Genomic DNA, 26,321 nt, shown 5'->3' with positions numbered 1-26,321 from the left:
TCTCCACCAAGTAGAAATCAAGTATGAGGAGGATATGGGAGAAACTTTAAATTCAAACAGCACACACACACACATACACACACACACACATATGCATGGTTGAGATGAACAGATACAGGAACTCTGTGCCAGAATGCTAATCTTGTTCCTATTTTAGGTGTATCTGTCAGAGTCACAAAATTTGTTTACATTTGATATCACCTTACAGTGAAGTGAGAAATTTCCACCAATTATATTTAAAAACTGTTTTCCAGGCTCTGGAGAATTTCATATCAGGAGGCTTCTAACTTATTTTGAAATTCCCAGATGACTCTCAGTTTGATGAAAGGGCAGCAGAGTTGCTGGCCACGTTGTCCTGTGAGAACTTAGTTTACACAAGGTACTCCTGAGCAGCCACTATGTTGGATGCTGCCTTCCCTGCTTTCCAAATGGCAAAGGGAAGCTTTGGAAGACAGTATTCAGAGCCAGGACTTTAGTCTAGAACTGACACATTTAAAAAACAAACAACAACAACAACAAAAAAACTATTCCATATATGTGGTTCATAAGATCTATAACTAGGACCACCAAAGATTTATCCTCCTAGCAATGATGCCAATATGAGAACTTTACACATGCATGTTGAATGCTAAGTAGTAGGAAAAAGACCATTTCTCCTGAAAAAATTACCTTGCAAATACAGTGGGATTTTTCTATTCATCTGTCCACTTATTTTTTTTTTTTTTCACTTTTTATAATCTTGCTCCCATTGCCCCTGCTCACATCTCCCTGGAAGCCCTCCTCAGTGAGTTTATGGTGTTACTGTGGGGTCATGGAGGCCTCATCCAGTCTCTGTAGGGTGGTAAGGGGTTCATGCCTCAGGACATTCCTACATATTCTATGGCTCTTATGATCTTTCTACCTCCCCTTCTACAATTTTCCCTGATTCATGGCAGGCTTGTTAGCAGTCTGATTCAGTGTTGAGTTTTTTATATCATCTGTATTTCTTTTTTGGTATGCTTTGATTGATCACCCCATCTGTTAGCATTGGCCTGGAACTGATTGTCAGGCTACCAATAAAAGCAATATTCATGTAATTGTTTTCTCTGTAATTTATCTTGAGCCCTGACATACATGGTAGAGGTAGAAAGTCTCTTGGTAAATGGCTGACTACCTTCTTGTCTTATCAATGGATCTTGGTCCTCCTCCATTTTCTCTGTTATCTAAAACATGAAGCAGATTCTCAACCAAGAGTGAGAGCAGCTTGGGTTAATGGGGCTATGCAAAGTTATTTGAGAGCCCACTCTTCTTCTCCAGAGAGCAGTGAGAACTTCTTTCTGAAATCTGGGTTTCCTGAACACAGGATTCTAACTTGGTTTGCACCACCAGTGTGAGTTCTCTCCTCCGGAGTGGGCCTCCTGTCCAATCAAAGACAGTTGGTTACTTGAAGAGGATGCATGCCACTATTTCACAAGTGTGTACTTTTTGTCAAACTTGTTGATTTCATAGTCTGCAAGGTCTTCTGTGTATTCATATTGGTGGTGGTAGTTGCCCTCCAGTGGCCCCCCTAGGAGTTTCCAGCAGTATGAGGGCTAGCCAGGAGAAAGCTAGTTCACTTTTGGTTCCAGCATGGTATTCTGATTGCCTGTGACTGTAGCTTCTAGTGACCCAAAAGACTCCACCAGCCGGGCATTGTGGCACACGTCTTTAATCCCAGCACTCAGGAGGGTAAGGAGAATCACCTTGAGTTCAAGGCCACCCTGGGACTACATAGTAAATTCCAGGTCAGCCTGAGCTAGAGAAAGACCCTATATTTAAAAAAAACAAAAAACAAAACACAAAAAACCTTTAAAAATTCTAAAAGTGATAATGTGTTTTATTTACTAAAATGAATAGGGTGATAATTTCTTTTACTAAAGTGGATATAAATCAATACAAAAAGATCAATAGACTTCTGTACACAAAGATAAATATATGGAGAGATAAGTGATGCTAACCCATTTTCAATATTCAAAAAGTTAAATATATTGGTATATCATTAACCAAAAAAAATGAAAGACATGTACAAAGAAAAAATTAAAAAATGATGAAATAAATTGAGGATAATATAAGAAGTTGGAAAGACCTCCCATGTTCATGTATTAGAAGAATTAATATTGAAAAAAAATGGCCATTATACAGATTCGAGGCAATTCTAATGAAAATTCCAGTAATTATTTTTTCACAGGAATAGATCAAAAATGTCTCAAAATTCAAATGAAAGAAAAGGAGACCTCAAATAGTAAAAAATATTATCAATAAAAAATATATCGGAGAGACATGATACCTGATTTCAAGATATATTATGAAACCATGAAAAATAAAACAACATAATACTAGCACATAGGTCAATGTAATAGAACACATGAGCCATCTTTAAATTCAAGTAACTACATCTAAGTGATCTTTGACAAAGGAGCCAAAAATACACACTGGAAAAAATACAGTATCTTTTTAACAAATGGTGCAGGAGAAGTTGGATTACCACATGTAGGAGAATGGAAATAGACCCATTTATCTCACCTTGTACAAAAGTCAACTCTAAATGGATTTAGGACCTTAATATAAGAGCTAAAACTCTAAAACAACTAGAAGAAAAACCATAGAGAAAAATCCATGAAATAGGTATAGGGAAAGACTTCCTGCATAAGACCTCGATAGCACAGAAAATTAGATCAGCAATCAACCATTGGGACCTATCTCATCAAACCCAAAGCTACTGTAAAGACAAGCAAACCATCAACCCAGTCAATAGAAATCCTACAGAATGGGAGAAAATCTTCACCAGAAATACCTCCAACAAAAGTCTAATATCTAAAATCTACAAATAATTCAAAATGTAAATTATAAAAAAATAAACACAATGAAAAAGCAGGATAGAAAATTGAATAAAGAATTCTAAAAGGAAGAAATATAAATGGTAATTACACACTTAAAGAGATGTTCAACATCATTAGCCATCAGAGAATTGCAAATGAAAACAAATCTGAGATTTTTATCTCACTCCCATCAAGATGGCATTTATCAAGAAAATAAATGTTGGCTAGAGAGAGTGAGGAAGAAGGAGCCCTTACCCACTGCTGGTATGAGTACAAACTTGTAAAACCACTATGGAAATCAGCATGGAGACTCCAGGAAAATATGAAATACATCTACCATTTGATCCAGCTATACTACTCCTGGGCATATACCCAAAAGGCTCCTCTTTTTAATATAGAGATGAATTCTCAGCCATGTCTACTGCTGCTCTTCTCACAATAGCTAGGAACTGATATCAGCCCAGGTGCCCAGCTGATGAACGGATAATAAAGGTGTGGCATGTATACACAATGAAATTCTACTCAGCAGTAAGGAAAAATGGAATAATAATATGTGCAGTAAAATCAATGGATATGGAAAAAAAATATTCTAAGTCACACAAGCACAGAACGACAGACACTGGAAGTATTCTTTCGTGTGTGGTTCCTTATTGGGAACAATTAGAAATGAGTGCAAAAGGTAGTCAGCACCTGAAATCTGGCCATAAAACTAGAATGAGATCAGTAGGGAGAAGAACTAGGGAGACAGGAGAGGAGTAACTTGACAGGTTAGAGGTGGAACAGATTATCACAGGTGGGAGGGGCTTGGAGGGGTAGGGATAAGGAGGGTAAGAAGGGAACTACACAAAAGACAAGAGTTCCATATGGATGAATTCCACAGAAACCCACATTCTGCTAGTATTCCACAAGACAGAATCACCAGTAAAGAGGGAAAGTGGAGGGCCGGAGAGATTGCTTAGTGGTTATGGCACTTGCTTGCAAAATCAAAAGACTCAACATTAGATTCCAGGACCCACATAAGCCAGATGCACAAAGGTGGTGCATGCATATGGAGTTTGTTTGCAGTGGCTGGAGGTCCTGGCATACCCATTCTCTCTTTATCTGCCTCTTTTTATCTTAAACAATTAAAAAAATATCAAAAAAGAAGAAAAGTGGATAGGCCAGACAAAAGGGGGAGAAGAAAGCTTATCCTTAAAACCTTGTGGATTCTGGCTGGTAATTCCTAGGCTCAGAATTGGGTTGCCCCCCACAAAGAGTTGTTGGACAGGGCAACTCACTAGGGTCCCTAAAACAATGCAGGCCAATACATTGATTACCTGCCTGAGCTAAAAGGTAAAATAAGTTGATTTTCTTGGGGAGAGGTCATATTCCATATTCCATATTTGCTAAATTTTTGTAATGTTTTAAGATTATTACTATGTATTTGTATAAAAGCATATGTGTGTAAAAGTGTTAATACACAAACAAGTTTCTCAAACCTAAAATCCTAGCCCATCATTTCATGAGTCCCAAAGGGATTTGAGTGTCATGTACACAGGACAATCTGTGAGGCAAATGACTTCTTTCTGATTTGTCTGTTTAATCTTGGATTGCCAGATATACTAAGACATACATTCAGACAAGACAATTACTCATTCATGGTCAAGTTAGATAAGTTTTGGCATATTATCAAAAGCTTCAAGCCTTGTTTGTGATCCTCATTTTAAAATGTTCTCGTTTAGGTGAAATAAAAGAAGGTAATGAGAGTGAATTATTATCAAAATGCATTGCATACATGTATGAAAATTGACAGTAAATGTTAACAATAAAATTCCCTCATTTTAACACAAAAAATCAAATAATTTAATAATGCTGTTGAGTAGAACCAGCCAAACTATTTCTTTCTGTCAATGGTTCCAATTAATCAAACAGGTAAGAGAGGTTTAACATAGTGTTTAGAGATGAGGAAACTGAGTCTGAGGCAGGAAACGTAGAAAACAAATGTGGTAGTGTTAAAGGCACTTGACTGTAAAGCCTAGGGACCCGAGTTTGACTCCCCAGTACCCACATAGTGCTAGATGTGCAACATAGGGCATGCATCTGGAGTTCATTTAAAGTGGCTGGAGGCCCTGGTATGCCCATTCTCTCTCTCTTTCTGCCTCTTTTCCTTTGTACTTCTCTCTCTCTAATAAATTATTAAATAAATACTGAAAACAGGCTTAAAAGATGACTCACGAGTAGAAAGGAGCTTGTTTGCAAAGCCTGAAAGCCTAGGTATGATTTCTGAGTATCCACATAAAACCAAGGGTGTAAATTGGTGCATACATCTGATGTATATTTGCAGTGGCAGGAGGCCCTGGAGTGACCTTACTCTCCTTCCCCACACCTCTCTCTCTCTCTCTCTCTCTCTCTCTTCCTGTCTCTTTCTCTCTCCCCCCCTTTTCCTCCCTTGCATCGTCCTCAAGTAAATAAATAAAATTATTTTAAAAAATTATTGACCACATAAGTCAAGCTCTTTCTAGAATATTTCTCAACAGGTAACAACCCTAATATATTTTGAGTGGGAAATGGGAATTCATGCTATCTCTAACTTGTTAATACATCTGACTTCTTTAGATACAACAAAAATTCTCATTTTAATAAACATTATGTGTTGCAGTCTGGTTGGAATTGCTGACATAAATCACCCAACCAAGAGCAGCTTTTGAAAAAAAAAAGGTTCATTTTGGCTTACAGACTTGAGGGGAAGCTTCATGTTGGCAAGGGAAAACAATGGCATAAGCAGAAGGTGGACATCACCTCCTGGCCAATGTAATGTGGACAACAGTAACAGGAGAGTGTGTCAAACACTGGCAAGAGGAAGCTATCTATAATACCCAATAAGTCCGCCTCCAACAATACACTGTCTCTAAGAGGCATTAATTTCCAAATCCCTATTAGCTGGAAACTTAGCATTCAGAATATCTAAGTTTATGGGGGACACCTGTATCAAACTAACACATTGTATAAATGAAATAAAAATAATTTTTAATTAACGATAAAAACATTTCATGACAATACTTTTAATAATCATTTCTCAATTTAATGCTCTGAAGAAAAGACCATCATATACCCAATCAATCTTAAGGATTACTTAGAGATATCATCAGACTCATGTAAAACAATGCATACACTTAAATTTTTGCCTTAAAACTGGATGCTTTTTATCTGTTTGACAGTTACAAATAATAATTGTAGCAAAAAAATACTCCCTCTTAACAAATTAGTTGTATTTATAGACAGTCCAAACAATACATTTAGAATTTTACCTCCAATGTTACTTTGCTTCATCCAGCCCAGTGTAAGTAATGCAAAAGTGACACAGACCACATACATTCATGTTTGGAAGTGCAGTGTTTGGGTCTACAAAGACAATGTGAAATGACTATACAAGCTAATTCATCACAGCTTCATAATTAGCATTATTAGGGGAAGAGAATGTTTGGCATCTATTATCTTTGCAAATTTCAAGTACATGATACAGTATTTTTATTTATTTTTAAAGTAATTTTTATCTCCTTTCTATTCTAAAATATTTTATTTTTATTTATTTATTTGAATGAGAAAGGAAGGGGGTAATGGTTCACCAGGGCCTCCAGCCACTGGAAATGAACTCCAAGCACATGCGTCACCTTGTGCATACGGCTTACGTGGGTCCTGGGAAAAGAAACCTTGCTCCTTTGGCTTTGCAGGCAAGTGCCTTAACTACAAAGCCATCTCTCAGCCCATGATACAGTATTTTTAACTATGGTCACCATAGGTCCTTGATATCCTAATCTTATGAATTTTACTAAACTGAAGCTTTGTACTCCACGATCAACCTTTTATAACTTCCCTCATCCTTCAGCCACTGGGAACCACTGTTATACTATTTGCTTCTGAGTTTTACTGTTGTCACATCTAAACTCTCCAACCAAAAAAACATCATTTATGTTATTTTCTAATTGGATTTACATTAATATTAATTCAGTATTTAACCATATTCTCTCACTGAACTGTTTTTTCTAGTGTCTTCTGTGTCTAGACTTGATAAAATAATTATGTTTTCTAATGACTTTTTTTTTTTTAGATGAGTACCTCTGGCTAACTAGGTACAGCACTCTTCCATTATTCAGGTAAGGTCACCTATTCATCCTACCAGGAAGCTAGAATAATCTTGCAGGTCAAAAACATAGGAAAACATGAACACACACACTCACATGGCTCTTGGACACTGTCTCATACAGAGCTCCTACAAAGTTCATAAAGCCTAAACTGAATATCCCACAGCACTTAGAATATTTAATAATCAGTTTCTGAATTGTGTCCCACTAAAAATCGTATGTTTGGGTTCTTCCAGGTGGACAATCATGCAAGAAAAAAAAAAAAAGTCATATGCTGAAATTCTAACCTCTAAGTACCATAAAATATGATTGTATTAGGAAACATTAATTGAAAAAGATAAAATGAGGTCTCATTGATGATACCTAATCCAATATGCTATGGCTTTTTACAATGTCTATTAAGGAAAGGATATTGAAATCCTTCATAAAGACTGAATGAGGATACAGGGAAAGTGAGCTCATCTGCTTCTCCTGGAAGCACTTCAGAATACCCCAACCAACCTGTGTGCTGACCTAGGATCATTAGTCTTCTTGGAAAGTCAGTTTTTATGGTTACATCTATGGTTTGTTGTTCCAGAAGTCACTATACATGGACATACTACTTGAAATTTAATTGCTGAATTGATTAAAATTAATTTTCTGATTATTCATACATCTCAGGATAGATACTTTAAAACAGTCACAAAGACAGATGACTTTACTTTAGGGATTTCCATTTCTACTTTTTATTGTCTCTTTAAATGTTTTAGAAAACCATCCCCGAAAGAGATCACTTTCATTCTTTCAAGTACTTATTCCTGTAAGAAGAAGCATGGAAAAGTGAAAAGTTGCAGTTACATCGTAGCAGTATCTTTTCCCTTCTTGACTTTGTGCAGGTGATGGACAGAACTGCACAGTATGTTCATGTTATAATATTTTTCATTTTCTAACTCAAACTTGAGCAGTTCATTACCTAACAGCTGAACAGAAAATAAAAGGTTTCATGCAGATAATGTCCAGCCTAATGGCCTTGACACAATTCACTTATTTTACTCTGAAAATACTAATGACAACTTTAAGAAGAGAGGGTCCTGAAAACCATTAAGTTTAGCTAGCTTGAGCAAAATGTTCAGTAATTGCATATTGAAAATATTACCTGTAGCCAGTGGATTTGAAAGCATTTGGTAGTATCAACATGTGCTTTATTGGGCATAAAAAATAACAATCAATGTAAACTGAGAAGGCGATTTTGTGAGTAATCATATCCTCATTAACCTAGCATATAAAATAAGATGAGCACATTCTAGTTGGTCAAAGCTAAAGGCTCTCCATGTCAAACTAGCCATAATTTAAAACTATATTACTTGCTATTCCTCTCCTCATGAAAAGGCACTTCCACTCTCTGAACCTCCAGTCTATCATCTAGAAAATTATGATTTAAAAAAAATGAGCCACCTGAATGTGTCTGGAGTGCCTTTGCAGTGGCTGGAGGCCTTAGCATGCCCATTCCATTCTTTCTCCTTAACACTCTCTATCTGCCTCTCTCTCTCCCCCTCCCTCCTCTCATAAATAAATAAATAAATAAATAAAAATTAAAAAGAAAGATAAAAAAATGAGCCACCAAGGATGACTGTGTCAGTAAACAACACAGTTTGTGAGTCAAACTCGTAGTAAGAATTCAAAACAGTGGGACATATGAGTACTTTAAATAGTATTATTGAATACTGTCTTGGAGTTCTTAAATTATATCTTCAGGGTGAATTATTTTTGAAAATGATTACATAAATAACCACATAAGCTTCCCAGAGAGATGTGAGGCAGCAACAGAGCATATGGTACATTCAAAGAAGATACAGTTAGGAATTTCACCAAGTACTGAAAGGCACAGAGTATCACACTGGGGCTTTTGAGATTGTATTACGGTAAGAGAACATTTTCTACATACTAACAAAATTAAGCAAGTGACACAACAGATTAATTCAATTTAGGTAAAACTGATGCTATTCAATAATATGTCAAATTACACTGCCAGACTTTGTAGGCAGTAATGATAAGCTATTGTAATGCATACGCATTCAACATAAAGCAGATAAGAGTCAAAACATGTATGATCTTTATAAGAAAAAAAAAGTATTGCATTACCCATGTTTACATTAAAATACTCATAGAATTGATATCCTTTAGTTCATCAAAGCTTCCAGGTAGTTTGATCCAAAGAGAAAGACAAATACTGCTTTGTGTGTACATGTTCTTCAATTTCTGAAATCAGTTAAAAATTTGTTTCAGTATATGCTCAGACATTTTGCATAACTTCCTATTAGTATCAGTCTATGCACAATTTTTTTATTTTAATTGAAGATGTCATTAAATTATACAAGTAATTCAATGTCATTCATCTGTGGTTATTGTTTTTCAAATGGCGGGCAATTCATATAGAATTCTAATGATATGAAAAAATCAATGTACAAGCACATGCTTGTACTAGCACATAGGAAGGTCTAGGCTGGCCTGGCATATGTAGGAAGTTCGAAACGCCCAGCTTCAGTTAAATAGCAAGACCCTGTCTCAACACCTCCTAAATTAAATAATAAATCATACACATAATAACATACTCTATATAGAAATAGACACATATGTAACTATACAATTCAACTACATGGATTTTTATTAAATCTGTAATTCCTGGTGGAATTACCACTCTAGAGTTTTCCTGGAAAAAGGTAGACTTTTCAGGATGGAGCAATGTATTACACTATGTTACCAATCATTCTACTCAAATATTAACATTGTCAAAACTCTTCCTGAATGAAAGGATGAGTGACTTTGTGTACAGTGGAATTGCACACAATTCAGGAAGGAATAAACCTACAGTCTAAGTGCTATGACCTGTACCTATACTTCTTGAGGAATCTGAGGTGTTTCTTTTCATTTACAACCATTTACAAACCAATATTTTATTTAACATAATAAAAACAATTCATTTGAAAAGATAATAACACAGAAAGGCATAAAAAACAAAAGGTAATTCTGTAAAAGTTGGTATGGGAGACTAGATTTTTTTGTATCAAAATAGCAAACCACAGGACAAAAAGCAAATCTGAGTAGCAATATGCTTCCTGACCATAAACAATATGATGAGGCAAAATCCAGTTGAACTCATGAGAAAATGAAAGGTTTGAAAGGTTTTATTAACTTAAAATAGTCTGCTTTTATTTTATTTGTTTATTTTCTCTGTTTTTATTATTTTGTTTTGTTTTGTTTTTTGAGGTAGAGTTTCACTGTGGTCCAGGCTGACCTGGAATTCACTATGTATTCTCAGGGTGGCTTCGAACTCATGGTGATCCTTCTACCTCTGCCTCCTGAGTGCTGGGATTAAAGGCGTGTGCCACTATGTCCAGCTTCTTCATGCACTTTTCTAGAACACCATGGTATTAGCCAATATGTCTTTCACATGTCCACCTGTTTCTCCTTTCAAATTACCAACATTTACTAATTATAGAGCTGGAAATAGTTAAAAATAAAAAAAAAAAGAAACTAAAACTTGATCCATCTCTCTCTTCTCCCCTCTCCCACCCCACCTCCATGTTGGAGGAAATTACACCTGGGAATCATGCATTTCTATAAAAACAGTGGCATGTGTCCTCAAAAGCTAACACAGAATATTAACAAACCATTGTATCAGTTTAAATCTTAATTGAAAAAAAAAATGTTTGGCAAATTTTTAAAGTTAAGTGTTCAAAATATGGAGCAGAAGTAGTGACACACACTCATAATTTCAGCTTGAGTTCAAGGCCAACCTGGGCAATGCTGAAAGTTCAGGGACAGCATGAACTACAAAGTGAAATCATGCCTCAAAACAATGGATAGAAAAAAGTTACTCAAAATGAAATATTATGTATATGGATTCTGCAGCTAAAACACAACTGAAAAATATATTTTCTAGTGGCTAGAGCCTCAAGTTGTCCTGAAACTACATAAAATTGCTTTAAAAATATACCAATAGTTCAAGCAGCATATACATATCACTAAATGTATCCTACATAGTTTATAAATAAGTCCAATCCAGTCAGTTTTTTCCATAAGGATTAAATTAGAAGACAAAGTACTTGTTGAACACTGGCTAAATTGCTAGACTTGTGTTTTCATGAAGAACATAAACAAGTGTATACATCAGGTAAATCAAAAGTATATATGATAAGCTGGAAAGACTGCTCATTGCTTAAGGTGCTTTCCTGCACAGATTAATGGCTGAAGTTTGATTCCCCAGTACCTACATACAGTCAGAGGAACAAAGTGGTGCATGATCTGGTGTCGTTGCAGCAGCTGGAGGACCTAATGTACAAAATGTCTCTTACTGTGTCTCTTCTATCTCCCTCTGTTTACAAATAAGTAAGTAAAAATACTTTTTTTACACGTATGTTATGATATACACTGAACAAAGTATAGCATCACACTTTATTCAAAATAGCAATACAGAAAAGAAAAAATATTGCAAATATTAAACTCTACCTTTCCTTTTATCAAAAATATTAAATACATCCCATTAAATTTGTTTAAATTTAACATAGTTAATAGATATTTATTTTAGGGATAATAAGAAACCATGTCAAATAAATATACCAGAAGATTGAGAAATACTAATCTAATATGATGTTGTGACAACTAAGTACTAATGTCATTTCCTAAAAATGTTCAAAAGCAAATGATACTCCAATACACCCTCACACTCACACTATCTCAAGAGGATACTCCCCAAAACCTTGAGAGACTTGCACACTGCATACGCATACTTAGCTTCGAAACATCAAATAATAAGAAATGATTCACTGAAATTGTATGCTCTGATCTGTTCCTTAAAATCGTAGTGATCACTAATTTTATTCAAAGATTCTAAATCATTTTATCCTCAAAGTCTACACAAATTATTTAATATTCTATATATTTGAAGCATTTGTTTAGATGTGTTGCCTTTAAAAGCTGATTTGACATTATTCATTCATAGTGGGTCATATTTTTATATTTGGAATTATATAGAAATAAATCCTCTGAATAAAAAATAATATATATATTACATATGAAATTTATTTTCACTTCTTAAATATGTGTCACATCTGACCTTCATGCCCTGCAATATTCAGTCTCGTAGAATATGTTGTATCTTACAACACAGAATGTTGAAAAGAATAAAATTATTTAAAATTTTAGATAAATACATTATAAAATCATGAAGTCAAAATATTTTTTTTAATTAAGGTAAATATTAAGCTTACATTTGGGGACTAATAATTGCCAGAAGTGATTGATTGGTCAATATCAAAAAATGTTGTCATCTTATCTCTCTCACTGAAACAAATAAGACATTTTCAGGCTTTTACATTGTATGTTCATGTACTATTCTCAAAAGTGGACAAAATATATCACTAGTGAGCTATTTTTTATAGAGAAACATATTGGAATTATTTTGTCTGAAAATTACTTAAATTAAAATAATTCTACAATTTTAAGTGATAAACATTGAAATATTTGTGATTTTTCTGCCTAAAAAGGATCAACAATGTTTTGTTGAACTTTCATTAATGTAAACTGAAAAAGCTTATGCACATTAGTGGCAAATATTGAGACAGCTATAGTTATGTCTTAAAAGACCTTCAAGATAGGTTTTCAAATAATTAAAAGTTGCCAACCTAAGTGATTTTCTAATTGATTACATGTGAGAAAACTTTTCTCAAGGTAAATTTATACAAATTTCCCTAAAGCAAGATAAAACTAGAAACTTCCATGTAAAACTATTTTAGTCGATATTTTTTGGAACTTATAAAGTCAATTAGTACCTAAGTTGAGCTTTGTGTCTATGGAGAAGCTTTGAATGTGGAAAGTGTAAGCCATTACTACTACCTTATATCAGCTTCAGCATCCATTGTTTTTATTTTATTCATTACTCTGTGCTATGAATATTCTTATCAATATAATTATTTCAATTTATTTTTCCATAACAGATAAAAAAAATCACGACAAAGGAAAATGATACTCTTATAGATGTTTGAATTTAAAAAAGAAAGAGAAAATTTTCTTGTGTTTCAAGTTCAAGCCTAACAATAACTCATCTCTTCAACTTTTGTTATACACACTATAAAACAAGCAAAACTTATATCAAACACTAAGCTTTTCACTAGAAATAAATGATTCAACTGAAGTTATGAGCTCTTGAAGACTCTCTCACATTTACTGGATGAGTCACCTTGGTACTGCAAGAGAGCTTCCACATTTAAAAACAAAGCAGTGAGAATAAATTTCAAATGTTTCTACAAGTAGTTTTAAACATAAAAGATAGAAATAACTCTATTAAGGCAAGTTATTTCCTAGTGTAACTCCACATAACATTTAGAATGCTCAGTTCTTCCTGCTACATAAATTACGTTTTTCTTGGACACATATTCAAAAATAATTGTTCAACCTGTGGTGACATCCTTTTGCTTTTAGTTGTCATGAATATCCTGTAAAAAAAAGTTCAAGTGCCTGAAGTCACCAATGAGGTTGTACTTAATTCCATAATGTTAACTGAGCATGTTGTATGTTTACATATATTTATGTTTGATGTGGTCTTAACAAGGCCATGCTGTTACTATGCTATAGGCTTGTGGTAAGAAGCAAATATTCAACCATCAGACTAAAAAAAGATGAGGTACAGTTTCAGGTATTGATAAAAATTCTCAACTTTCATAGTATATTGCAAGTCCTGTATGCAGTAGATCAAAAGATGTGTGGCAGAGACAGGTAGAGGCACTGGTGTAGCTTTTGGAGGACAACACCTGTTACATGTTAAATACTAAATCAGTAGTGTATGCTTGAGTGTGTTTGTCAGTGATCTTATTGTTACCATCACCTTCAATATAAAGAGGCTATACAAGGACATGTGGGCATTGTTCTTCATTTCAGAGCTGGGAACCTCATTATAGGTAAAGGTTCATTAATGTAAAACTAGAAGTCATATGACAGTGAGATCGAAAAACTCTTATGTTGTAAAAAAAAAAAAAACAGAGGAAGTGCCCAAAAACTTAAGTTGAGGTGTATCAGGAGTGCCCCAGTATGGAAGTTGTTTAATTTTCTCACCTATGGACCTCAAAACACATGAACCCAATAATTAGACATGAGATTAGTTATTTCACTTTCAGATAACACCTGGAACTAAGTAGTAGTGAATAGGTATTGAAGTTCTATGTAAATTTTATTATGAAATACACCATTCTAGGGGCCTGGAGAGATAGCTGAGCAGTTAAGGCATTTGCCTGTGAAGCCTAAGGACCCAGGTTCAATGATTCAGTACCCATGTAATCCAGATGCACACAGTGGCATATGCGTCTGTCGCTCATTTGCAGTGGCTGGAGGTCCTGGCATTCCCATTCTTTCCCAGCTCCTACTTTCTCTCTCTCTCAAACAAATTAACAAAATATTAAAACAATATATTATTCTATTTTTAATAGCTCTCATCAAACAAATCTTAATCGTTTGACAAATGTAATAGAAAAGCTTATTCCATGAAAACACCCATTCCAGGAATTATATTTTTCTTTATAGGTCAAACCAAATTATGAAAAAAATGGATTAGCAAAACAAACAGAAACGGTGGCTACCATTGTTCTAAGGAACAATAACTATCAAGATAAAGTTAATATTTCTTAGTCAACTGACCATATTTTGGGATTACTTCTTAGCATGAAATGAGCTTGAATAAACTTCAATTTATATTCTTAATAAAAAGTGAAAGCTAAAATTGAAGCAATCAAAGAGTATTTTAAAAATCTATCTTGGCTAAGCTCTGATAACGAATAAGATATCAAAAAGACATTGAAAGTGTGACATAGTCCTGAGACTTTTCTGACCAGCTTGGGTCTGCACTAGACGTGTTAAAGCCACAGTGGCCTGAATGTGTGAAGTATGGCTAGCACAGTGCTGAAAGTACAATATAAAACCAGATCCATGGTCAGTGACAAAGGGCAAAAAATGTGTAATTTTACATTGATGACATATTTAAATATCTTTTGATTCATTGTGCTAAATGAAGTATATGTAAAAGCTTCATCTGTTACATTTTACTGTTTCTTTGGTATGCCTTCTAGAAAGTATAAGATGATAGGAGATGCATGCTTTTGTGACAGGCACTGCATTTGTGTTTGATGGTGCTAATCTCAAGGTGTTCCTGCTGATGCTGCCCTCCTCCTTCTTCCTAACTCTTCTTTCTTTTTGACCTTGGATTATGCTCATTTCAGGGGACAGACCTTGAGTGTGGGTAGAATATCTATCAATTCTAAAATAAAGACATTATAAACCTGATAAAATGGGTTCAGAAGTGAAATAAAACATAAAAGATGTTCATTTGTTTCATCTGTCTAATTTAATTATGACATGATTATACTCTCAGCCATTTAAAAAATCTGAAAAAAAGATCTTTCTAAGTATATTTCATCTACTTTATATCAGTCATGAATTTGCATTCAGATACATTCCTGGAAATTGTGAATAATCTAAATAATTTTAGAAACAAACTTCCTTTTCTCAAATAGTAAATTATATATTATGGTAGTGTGAATATACAGTACAAAATCATATTAATTTACCTCTCTAGTCTGACCTTCTTTTATTGCCCTCAAAATTCTGTTGCTTCTATTTGCCTCACAAGATTATTTCAAAATTTGTGGGTCTAAATTTTCTAATCATGTTCATCCTCTTCCTGGGCTCCTTCTCTTATTCCTCCTGTATCTCTCTTCTGTGCATTTCCATGATTCCTAGCTCAAGGATTCATCATAAAAACAACAGTACCACCTGACAAATGTCACAAACAGAAAGACAGATATTGCTTTCCAAGTCTCAAGGTATGTAATATTCTTAAATACTCTAAATGCTCATCTATATTTCTCTTTATTGCTAGCCATCTGTTCTTTCAATTCTAACATTCTGTGTTTCTTTCTCAAGTAAGTTTGCAGGTTAAGTTGCAGGTTTCTTATTTTCTTTCAACTTTTTACAAAAAATTCTCCCGAATTATGAGGAATTAGATGTAACAGACACCTAACACTTACAGAGTACACATTATGGAAAACTCTAGAAAGAGGGACCAGTGTCATTCCAGATGGAAATGTTGAATGCTCTTAACAATCTTCTATTTGTACAGAGTTCATGTGAGCACATAAAATGTGGGCTTGCAATTTTATTAGAAGTCACCAACTTAGTTATATACAAATCAGGGTATCTCTTTCATTTATCTGTAGATATGGCACAGGAAGCAATCTTCAAGTTGTGGAAAAATCACATCCTGAATTCAGATCTTTAAAAAGTCACTTCATAGCCTTGAGACATCTGACTGAAAGATTGTCCAATCCTCAGACTTCTCAATACCCTTGTTAGTATAATAACAGTGAGGTAAAATAGGACTATGTGTCAGGTGTCAGTATGGTCCAGAGGTCAGTGCATCAATGGAATGAGACAAGGAAGTGGCAACAAAAGAAAGAGTAGTAGCCACATCACCTTTGTACCTGGAATTCTCACATAATAAAGCAAATATGCTTTAAAAAGATGCTAAAGCTCTATTTTCATACAAATCATGTGCTTAATATTGATTGTAGTTAATTATAGTACCCCACATTAGTTTCTGTGGTTCTAATCAATGCTTTTTTTTTTTTTTTTTTTTTTTTTGGTTTTTCGAGGTAGGGTCTCCCTCTGGTCCAGGCTGACCTGGAATTAACTCTGTCATCTCAGGGTGATCTTGAACTCACGGCAATCCTCCTACCTCTGCATCCCGAGTGCTGGGATTAAAGGCGTGCACCACCACGCCCGGCTCTCAATGAATTCTTTATAAAAGCCTATATTGTCATATCCAATATAGACTTTTGCTACCTGAAATTATACTCAAACATATGCAAAATAAACATGTACATTATATGCCCACAACTCTCTTCACACACAAGTCACAGATGGGTGAGCAGGGAGAACTCTTTGGTGCCAGTTGATTTTGGACTTCAAGAAACATAATATTTTTCACACATTCATCATTTTCCTATCCACTCTTTCATCTGCCATCTATTATGTGTTTTAAATACTCTTCATGTTCTACCTTACTGTGCAGTGTTTTAACATCACAGCATCTGCAGCGTCTTCCTTATAGCAGCTTAACTGTGCTTCAAAATGCAATTAGCTGTCACCTTAGCTTCTTTCAAAAGTGAAGAATAAAGTATGCTCCTTTAAGTAAAAATGTTTATTCTTTTGCCAGTTTCAGCCTGTGGAGGTGGATAATGCTGTGGCCAGAAGCTATAGGTTGTAGCAATAAAATTTCAGTGCCAGTGGTTGGATATCTCCCAGTGAGTTATTGAGCAGGGAGGCTTCTGAGGCCCTCCAAATAATACAGTCTATTGTCAAGGCTTTTGTTGCCCAATAGGACTAGGTGTTAAGATCCAACTACTGAAGATACCAGGAGCTTTGGTTGTAGGCCACTAAGCAATTAAGCTAAAGCTGAGCTGGAAGCCTCCTTGTGTTGACTAGGGGTCACAGTGCTGAAAACTGAAACACAGCTTGCGGGAAGTAAAAAGTCATTGATGGTGTTAATGAGCAGTTAAAGCTACTCAACTAACTAGCTTTTACAAAAATTCCCCACTGTTACAATACCGGCATGTTTGTTATGGTGGTAACCATCAGATCTAATTGGATTTGAGACTCACTCCATAGGAGGCAATCCATGTCTGATACTGAAAACCTAATTAAAAGCTTGTAGCTTGGGAAGATCATAAGCCCTAGCAAGGAAACTACTATTGTTGTTTGGCGATATGAATATAGTATGTCCACCAAATTGTCCTTATATTTATTCTCATATTCTAATGATGTTTTTACTTTTGGTTAGAGAAGGCCCTCTTTTCTCATGGTGGTGATAGCTGGGGAAACTCAAAACATGTTAAAACTCTAAGATCTGACAGTTGAGTGTTCATCACTAAATGAGACATCTGTATCACACCCTCCAAAGGCCCAGAGACTGTAGGTGAAGAGGTGGCAGGAATGGAAGCGCCAAAGGATGGGGAGTGCTTTTAGAATGCTGTTTTCTAGGCATAAAGTGGTTATTGTATCCATGATGTCACAGCAACTGCTGTTAGCTGCACAAAAATGTATAATGTTGAGCCTAGCAACACATGGTTGTGCATGATGGAGAATGGGGAAAAAGACATGAGGCAATAGCAGGAAAGAAAAGGGGGTTCGCTGGAAGGGAGCAGGAGAGGGACGAAGCATGATGGTGGAGGTGACTATGCAGCATTTTAAAATAGCATTTTTAATTTAATTAAAAAACAATACTGAAACCATTCTCAATCTAGCTGCTCCACTGACACAGTCATTCAAACCATAGCCCATGGCATGTTGATTGAGCCTTAACAATTCCTATTAAGTCAACAATGTAAATGTTTAATAAAACCAATTATCAAATGGAAATTGTGTCACCAAAATAAAATCACTTCACAAAAATAATACTAAAACTGCTATTGGTTTCCATCATTAGAATCACACTCTCAAACCTGCTGCTCTTCCTGTATTCACCAAACTGAGCTACCCTCCCTTCTTTTTCCAGGCCAGTTTCATTTATGTATATAATAATTTATGTGTACAAATTTTCAGCACCTGTAAGGCCACAGCTTTGTTTTATGCCACATGTCTTACTGATTTCACTATCTACTTGATAGATTTAGATTATAGGCCAAGTATCACTAGAAAAAGCATGTGTTGATTAAAGTGACATGAATTTGACTCTTGCCAATACTCTTAGCTATTCTTGCTTTTTAATATTTTTCTGTATATAACTCCAAAGTTATTTATGCATTTCTAGAAAGTTTTTTTGGTCTTCCTATAAAGCTCATGCTGCGCGCATGCGCACACACACACACACACACACACACAAAGACTTTTGTGCTTCAGTGAATAACTTTTTCTATTATTCTTTTACTATTCCCTTTCCAGCTACAGAGAATATGTAGGTATTTTCCAAGTGTATGCCCTTGCATATTTCATTCCATCCTAAACTTTTGTAGATTATTTTGTAATATCTCCTTCCAGAAGTGAACATGTTTCCTTTCAGAAATTAATATTAGAACTTCAAATTAGTTTTATATACAAAATGTAGACAGTCTTCCACACAATGCATACCAGGCTCTTCTTCAGAAGATCTTTTCTTTTCTTTTACCAGTTTCCAAGTTATCCAGATTCCAAATTTGGTAGGCAGCTTTTAAAACCTTTCCTCAAGACTGAAGGCATTGCCTTGCAGTTAAGGCACTAGCCTACAAAGCTAAAGGACACACGTTTGGTTCTCCAGGACCCATATAAGCAGATGCACAAGATGGCACATGCTTCTGGTGTTCATTTGCAGCAGCTGAAGGCCCTGTTGTGCCCATTCTCTCCCTCCCTCCCTCCCTCCCTCTCTCTCTTTCTCTCTCTCTCTCTCTCTCTCTCTCTCTTCTCTTTCTCTTTCTCTCTGTGTGGGTGTGTTTGTGTGTGTGCACATGTGCTTCTCTCTTTTCCTCTCAAATATAAATAAAAATCAAATATAAACAAACATTGAAAAGAACCTTTCCTCAAACTTTGCCTAAAACTGAACTGATTTTATGATATGTAGGTTTACCATCAAAGAACTAAAAAACACATTTATTTTTGTTCATTCACTGTTTTATATTTCTCGTTCTTGAAAATATTAACTTTCTCAAATTACAAGGAAACTATTTCATAATGGAAGATTTTTCACACGTCTGAAAAGGTGATTAAACACAGCATCCAAAAATAACATTTTGCAATTATATGTGTTTTTGTTATTAGCAAACAGATTATATCAATTTGAAAAATGTCACATGGGAGTTGGTATAATAGTGAATTTCTGAAAGGGAGATGAGGTTGATGGTGAGATGTTGGTAGACAGAGGAGACACCTATATTTATAGGCTTGCTGTGTGATGAAAGAATTAACTCCTTGGTTTCCCTTGTGCAAATGATTAGTTTCATCATGCTGTAGGAGCTTCTTTAAGGGTACAGACTACTCTTGTACTTAATAAGAAAATGTTGAAATCTTTTCCCATGGTCTCATTACACCCACCATAGGAAAAACAAAACAAAACAAAACAAAACATTTCATAACAGACTAAGAGCACAGTTTTGCCTCACAAATTTCTATGAAATTTCTATGAATCCAAATGTGCTCCTACAGTCTTGTAGATTGTGTCATAGAGTGGTCCCTTGGAAGTTCTTTTAACCCTTACAAATCACCGTGTAAGTCATTTCACTTTCTGTAAAGTCCATCTGAAGAACTCAACTTACCTAGCTTACTAACCCTATTCATCTTGATGTAATAAGACAGAGAGAAGTTGTTTTATATTAGAAAAATAAACAAATAAAATCATCTCTACTATTGAAGCATATCTGTGAAAACGGTGAGATGGGATCTATAATTCAGACTTCCTGTGTGGCACTTGTCCTTCCACCATCTGTCACTTTTCTTCAACTTATAAAATAATGATGTACTACATGCTTGGTGAGAGAAGAACAAAGGAAAGATCATGTAGTGTATTGGGAAATGTTAGTCTTCCTCCATTCCTTTTTCTCTTCAGTGAAGACAAGCCTTTCCCTAGTCCTCACTAACACTAGTTTCCAGACTAACTCAGAAATATGTTCCTATTGTAAATGTTTAGGATAAGGCTATGACAACATGTGTAAACATTCTCTAAACAAATGAAGTATGTTTGAATATAAATAATTTCCACTATGAAATTTTGGGGGTACATTCAATTATTTGATTCAAAATACAAATAATATTAACTTTTCTGTTAAACTATGTTCTTTCAAAAATGTACCTGCATATGAAACCTTTACCTTTGCTTCAGAAGGCATTCCATGACATGTTTTAGTAAACCAGAAGAGAATTATTATGTGGTCTATAGTACTTTTCTCCATTTAAATTTATACATAGCCAAAGAAATAAATCCTGATATCTTGAGCTCATCTTAGAAGTCATCAATGACACCCTGGAGGACATTTATCCTAGATAAACTTATCCACTGTTGTCTTGATAACTAGTAACAAACAAACAATACATCAGCCTCCTTATTTTCCAGGAATCAGTTTCATAATAGTATCAAGACAATCCAAAACAAACAAAACCATTTGAAGTATATGAAATTAGAAGAAAACACAAAGTTAGTTCACCAAAACATAAATTTAGTATTTAGCATAAACAAAACACAAGAATAGAATACTTAATATGTTTTTGTGAACATAATAGGTAAGTGAATAAAAAAATACTGAAAGTTAGTAACAACTGAATTAGATCTATGTGTGTTTGGCAAGTGAAAATTAAATAAGAGATGGAAGGGTATGACAGAGATGTTCACATAACATCTGTTAAATGTGAAATCAGCTTTTGTTACTTTGAGAAATCACCAGTTACTTACAAAAGAAATGTTACAATCATGACACAGTAAAACAGATTATTCCCATTTCCACTAATGTGTAAGTACTCATTGAATAGCTAGTCCTTTATAAGAGTTTCAAAAAGTAAACTAGTTATTACTTTCCAACAAGGTAATTTCTCTTTTGTATTTAGAAATATGGAAGAGGCAGAGAATGGGCATGCCACTGCCTCTAGCCACTGCAAAAGAAAAAAAAAATCCGACATATGACATATCTTGTGCATCTGGCTTTATGTATATATTTGGAAATAGAACTAGAGTCCTTTGGCCTTGCAGGCAAGCCATCTCTCCAGCCCCCATCATACCTTATTAAAGTAACTGAGGTTATTCAATGGTTCAACAACCAATTTGTTTCTTCTTTCCCTCTCCTCACATTCACCTGACAAAAGCATTCACTCTTCAAAACTAACAGTTTTTTTTTTTTTAGGTTGTTTTAAAATTTAGTTATTTGCAAGTAGAGAGAGATACAGAAACACACAGAGGGAGAGAATGGGCATGACAGGGACTCCAATCACTGTAAATGAACTCCAGATGTATGTGTCACTTTGTGCATATGGCTTTAGGTAGGTACTGGGTAATCAACCCCAGCTGGTTAGGCTTTGCAGGGAAGTACCTCCAACCCCAAATTTTCCTGTTGTTATACAAAACACATTAGAGGAAAAATGATTAAATTGGTCAAATGCCCATGTAATAGGATGGCCAATGAAAATGAAGCATTTCCAATGGCAAACAGTAGGCAATGCTAGCTAGTTTACTATCTTCAACAATTTTAAACACAAAACCTCATGGTACACAAGGACACTTTATGAAACTGCAAAATTCTTAGTTCAGTTCTTGAAGAATGGAATTATGAAAAACTCAAAATCACAAATAGAAATGTATAATAAAGATTAAACATTATGAATATTCAACAGTAAATAAACAAAAACATATAGATGACAATAGATTTTTCACATTATATTTATTTACAGAATTCAAAGTGTAGTTTCCTCTCTGGCCTACATTAAAATCTTCTGAAAATTTTTGTTCCCATTTCAGCTCCAGTTTCATGGAAAAAAAAATCATACAATACAGCTAATGTGTTACCCAATCTCAAAGGAAATGACACTCACAGAAAAACCAAGGTCTGTTTGTGAAAACAAGGTTTGATCACACAAGGTATTTCTTGCTTACTCTTTATTTTTAAGAACTAAAAGGTTTTTAGTTCACAAAACTTACAAAAATATAACACACGTACATTATCTTAAGTGGACATTCCTTCTTTTGCAATATTATGATGAAAGTGACTTTAAAAGTTTGGATGTTGCAAATGGCCTTTTAAAAATATTTTGTTGTCTAAACTATATGGAAGGCCACAATTGAGAAATGACCTTACTATTACAAAACTGAAAAGATTTATTTAGGTAGAGTGATATAATGTTAGTTTAAGTCTTAGAACTATGCACTTCAAAGTATGAACTGTGGTGTTTGCAGACAAGAACATAGTCTCTCTTTATCATGCAAAAATGCAACAGGGCTTCTTTTACCAACAAAAGTTGTCATGAGCACAAAAAATATATATAAATCAAAATAAACATTGCATATACTGTAACTTCCAGGAATCTGTGATATACATGAATTCATTGCAAACACAAATTCATCCAGCTTTCCAGACGCATGTAATCTACAGCAATATGGTCTTGTCGATGGTTTGCTCTGTCTCCAAAAATGTACAGAATAAGCACAAAAGTTTTCACACTGAAAATGGGAAGTCAGAGAAATGTTTGCTTAAAAAGATGAAGGGTAAGTTATGGATCCTTTGGTTATGGATCTATATTTATTTCTTTAGCTACCATACAATAAAATGTAATCTGGCAGGTAAAACGTTATTTAATTTATTTTAAAATAATACAAAGCATTATACACAAGAGATTCACGTCTGAACTTTTCAAGAAAGGTGCGAAAGGAAGGAAATAAGACCATCAGATTCCAGTTATGAGAGTTAATAGTGAGTTCAGATCTTAAGATCGGATATAATTTAACTATGTTTATTGGACACTACATTTCCTACTGGATTCTTCTACTGCGTTAAATGCAGAAATGTTTCTTACTGCCAATTAGTGCATCTCTGAAAAGTATGGCCGGGTTCTACTAAAAGCATGCAACAGGACAAATGCAAAAAAGCACAAAAGCCAACCAATGCTGATCACGACACAAGCAGCACCTGGAGCAGCCCCTGACAGTCCTGCCCTAGGGCGTGAAGCGTGGTGGGGTATGAGGAGTCGAACTTGTACAAGCAGTATGGGTGCTAAAGAAGAACCCCTATGATTTTTAAAATTTAAAGATTAAGTTCTTTGGGACCTTGAAGGCGTCCTCTCATTAATGCAAATTTTTCAGTTTCTGCCTCTCTAGGAAACCATGGGCCACTCCCTGGAAGACGAAGGCGGCAGCAAAGACCTCACAGCCAACTCAACACCACTGAGAAAGCATCAGTTCAGCTGGCTCCCAAGCACAAGGCAAAAACCCAGGGGCAGCGCAAGAGGCTGGGGGAAGACCTACTGCACCGTTCGCTCTGGGCTAGGAATGGCTGCCATCCTAAGGGGCTGGGAAATGTCTAGAGCTCCCCGCCCGCCTGGCACGCTGCCAGCCCGGTGACAGTCGTGGTCCAGGCCACCCCGCATCTCCACCGACGCCCGACGGCCAGTGCTCCACGCGGCTCTCAGCTTCCGGCGCTGCGATTGGCCCCGGCCAAGTTGCCCGGCCGGCAGCCTGGCTCCCCGCCCGCCCGCCCGCAGGCCCAGGCCCGCCGCAGAGGCGACCCGGGCGCAGCCAGCGGAGGAGGTGGCGCACATCTTAAACAGGATCCCCGCGGGGAGGGCGCTTGGGTTCTGGCGCCTGTCGCGGCTTTCCCAGCCTCGGGCTCGGACACTGCCCGGAACCTGTGCGTGCGCGCGCGCACACACACACACACACATACGCGCGCACGTGTACACACACACACACACACACACACACACACACACACACACACTTCTTGTTCGGGACCAGCATTACCATCACACACCCCAGAAACGCTTCCGAGGGGACCAAGTACCTGCTCTCTGCGAGCTGCAGTGCTGTTCACTTCATCCTCCGTTGACAAGGAAACCAAACCGCACTTCATTTATTTTTTTCCAGAAAAACCTTCCATTGCCATCATTTGAAAATTGATTTACGGGGAGGAGAAAGGGAGGAAGAAGGAATAATATAGATATAGATATCAGGATATCTATCACAAAATTATCTCGGTATTTTATTTAAAAAGACAAGTGTGCAAAAGTGATAGTTAATGTAAAAGACGAAAAAGGCATTTTGCTTAAAAATGATCCCAGTAACTAGCTGCAAGAAAAGTTTCATGTTATCAATAGATATAAAAAAAACGGGAGAGAAAAAAAAAAACAAAAACGAAATGTTTCTCACCGGCTTCCAAAAAGGGCATAAAAATGTAAAATCAATGTCTTAGCTCGGTAGTGTGCAAGACCACAAACTTGCGAACACTGCTGTAAAATCCCACCTACAGAAAAATGTCATCACAAAAAGAGTATGCGAAAAAAAAAGAGTTAGAAACATGCTTTCTTATTTTTACAAAGGAAAAAAATAGGCACCATACTTCACATCGCTTTTTCCATAAAACCAGTTGCACATTTTGCTGGACTTGGGAGTCGCTCGCAGCTGGCACGGTCGCCGCGGACTCCCGGGCACAGCGCCTCGTCTACAGAACCATTGCATGCTAAGAAAACTTGCTTCAAGAAAAGGCTCAAGATCATGCTCTGTTAGCTTTCCCAAATACAAACAATAATCAAAGAAGTGGGAAAAAAAAAAGAAGAAAAACCAAAACCAAAAACAAAAACAAAAATAAAAAGGACAAAAAAAAAAAAAAAGAATAGGACAAGAATGCCACTAAGGTACTCACCGAACGGGAGTAAAATGTTGGAATAAAAATGAGATTTAGGAAAATACAGTATGGCGGTGGAAGAAGGAATGAAGCGCGTTTTTTTCTCAGTCTCTGCCTCGGGCACTGACACGTGACTCGGAGCCAGGCGGACTCGCAGGCGGCGGGGGGGACCGCGGCTGCAGGGGCACCCCGGAGCCCTCGAAGCCCTCGGAGCCGCTCGGGCGGGCGCGGCGGCTGGGAGCCCGGCGAGGCGGCCTCCTTCGCGAGCCGCGACGAGCAGGTGCCGCTCACGCTGGGCTGAGCGCACGCACACGCACACGCAGACGGGCAGGGCGCGGGCGGGCGGGCGGGCGGGCGAGCGGGGACCGCGCGGGGCGGGCCGGAGGCGCGCAGCTGCCTCTGCCGCCGCCGCCGCCGCCGGGCCAATGCAGCGGGCGCGCCTCGGAAGGGGGCAGCTTGGGGATGCTCAGCCGGCGCCTCACAGGATCCACAACTTGCTGCCCGCCTCAAAGTTGCCGCTTGCCACTTCCGTGTGCATCCGTCTGTCTCTCTCCTGCAGGTAGTTGCCTGGAGGGAGCTCCGGTGCTGTCCACCCTTCAAGTTTCACTCTTCAAACCGGCCTTAATGCCCTCGTTCTGTTTATCTGCTTTCGGAGTTCCCAGTCCTCCCAAACTGCTTTGCCTGTATCGCTCTGCTAGGGTTGCATTCTTCCCTCGTGGCTCTTGGGAAACCTGGCTCCTTGTGATGCGATGCTGGGGGCGTTGTCACCTACAAAAGCACTGTGAATCTCGGTAGTCAGTCACTCCTTTGAGTGAGTGACTTCGGTGAGGACTGATGGCAGTTTGAAAATTAAAACGAAATCTTTTATTTAGAAAAATCCCCCACTCCCATGTCTTTTATTCGGGTTGCATGGTGGAGGGTGGGGGCGTGGACGTGGATAATTTATTTCTTCGTAGATCAGGCATTGTTTGTTTTGTCTGCTTGCGCACCTGTTT

General features: G+C 36.6%; 1 protein-coding gene across 7 annotated transcripts in view; it reads right to left on the bottom strand.

The window, feature by feature from the left end:
• The window catches only part of Ralyl (RALY RNA binding protein like), a 710,563-nt gene extending 685,016 nt beyond the window's left edge, over positions 1–25,547 (bottom strand). For 5 of the 7 annotated variants that reach the window (XM_045142509.1, XM_045142511.1, XM_045142514.1 and 2 more), the window contains exons 1-2: positions 25,345–25,480; positions 24,487–24,575 (exon numbers count right to left, since the gene is read on the bottom strand). The gene's annotated coding sequence lies outside the window, so the exon portion shown is untranslated. Of the gene's footprint in view, positions 1–24,486; positions 24,787–25,344 lie in introns of those variants that run through there. The other 2 variants (XM_045142517.1, XM_045142510.1) reach the window with 2 other exon arrangements.
• Positions 25,548–26,321: the final 774 nt, after the last annotated feature.

Source organism: Jaculus jaculus, chromosome 2, assembly GCF_020740685.1.
Source record: "Jaculus jaculus isolate mJacJac1 chromosome 2, mJacJac1.mat.Y.cur, whole genome shotgun sequence".
NCBI classification, from domain to species: domain Eukaryota; kingdom Metazoa; phylum Chordata; class Mammalia; order Rodentia; family Dipodidae; genus Jaculus; species Jaculus jaculus.
The sequence above is the reverse complement of the archived record's forward strand: the minus strand, read 5'-3'. Positions and strand labels throughout refer to the sequence as shown.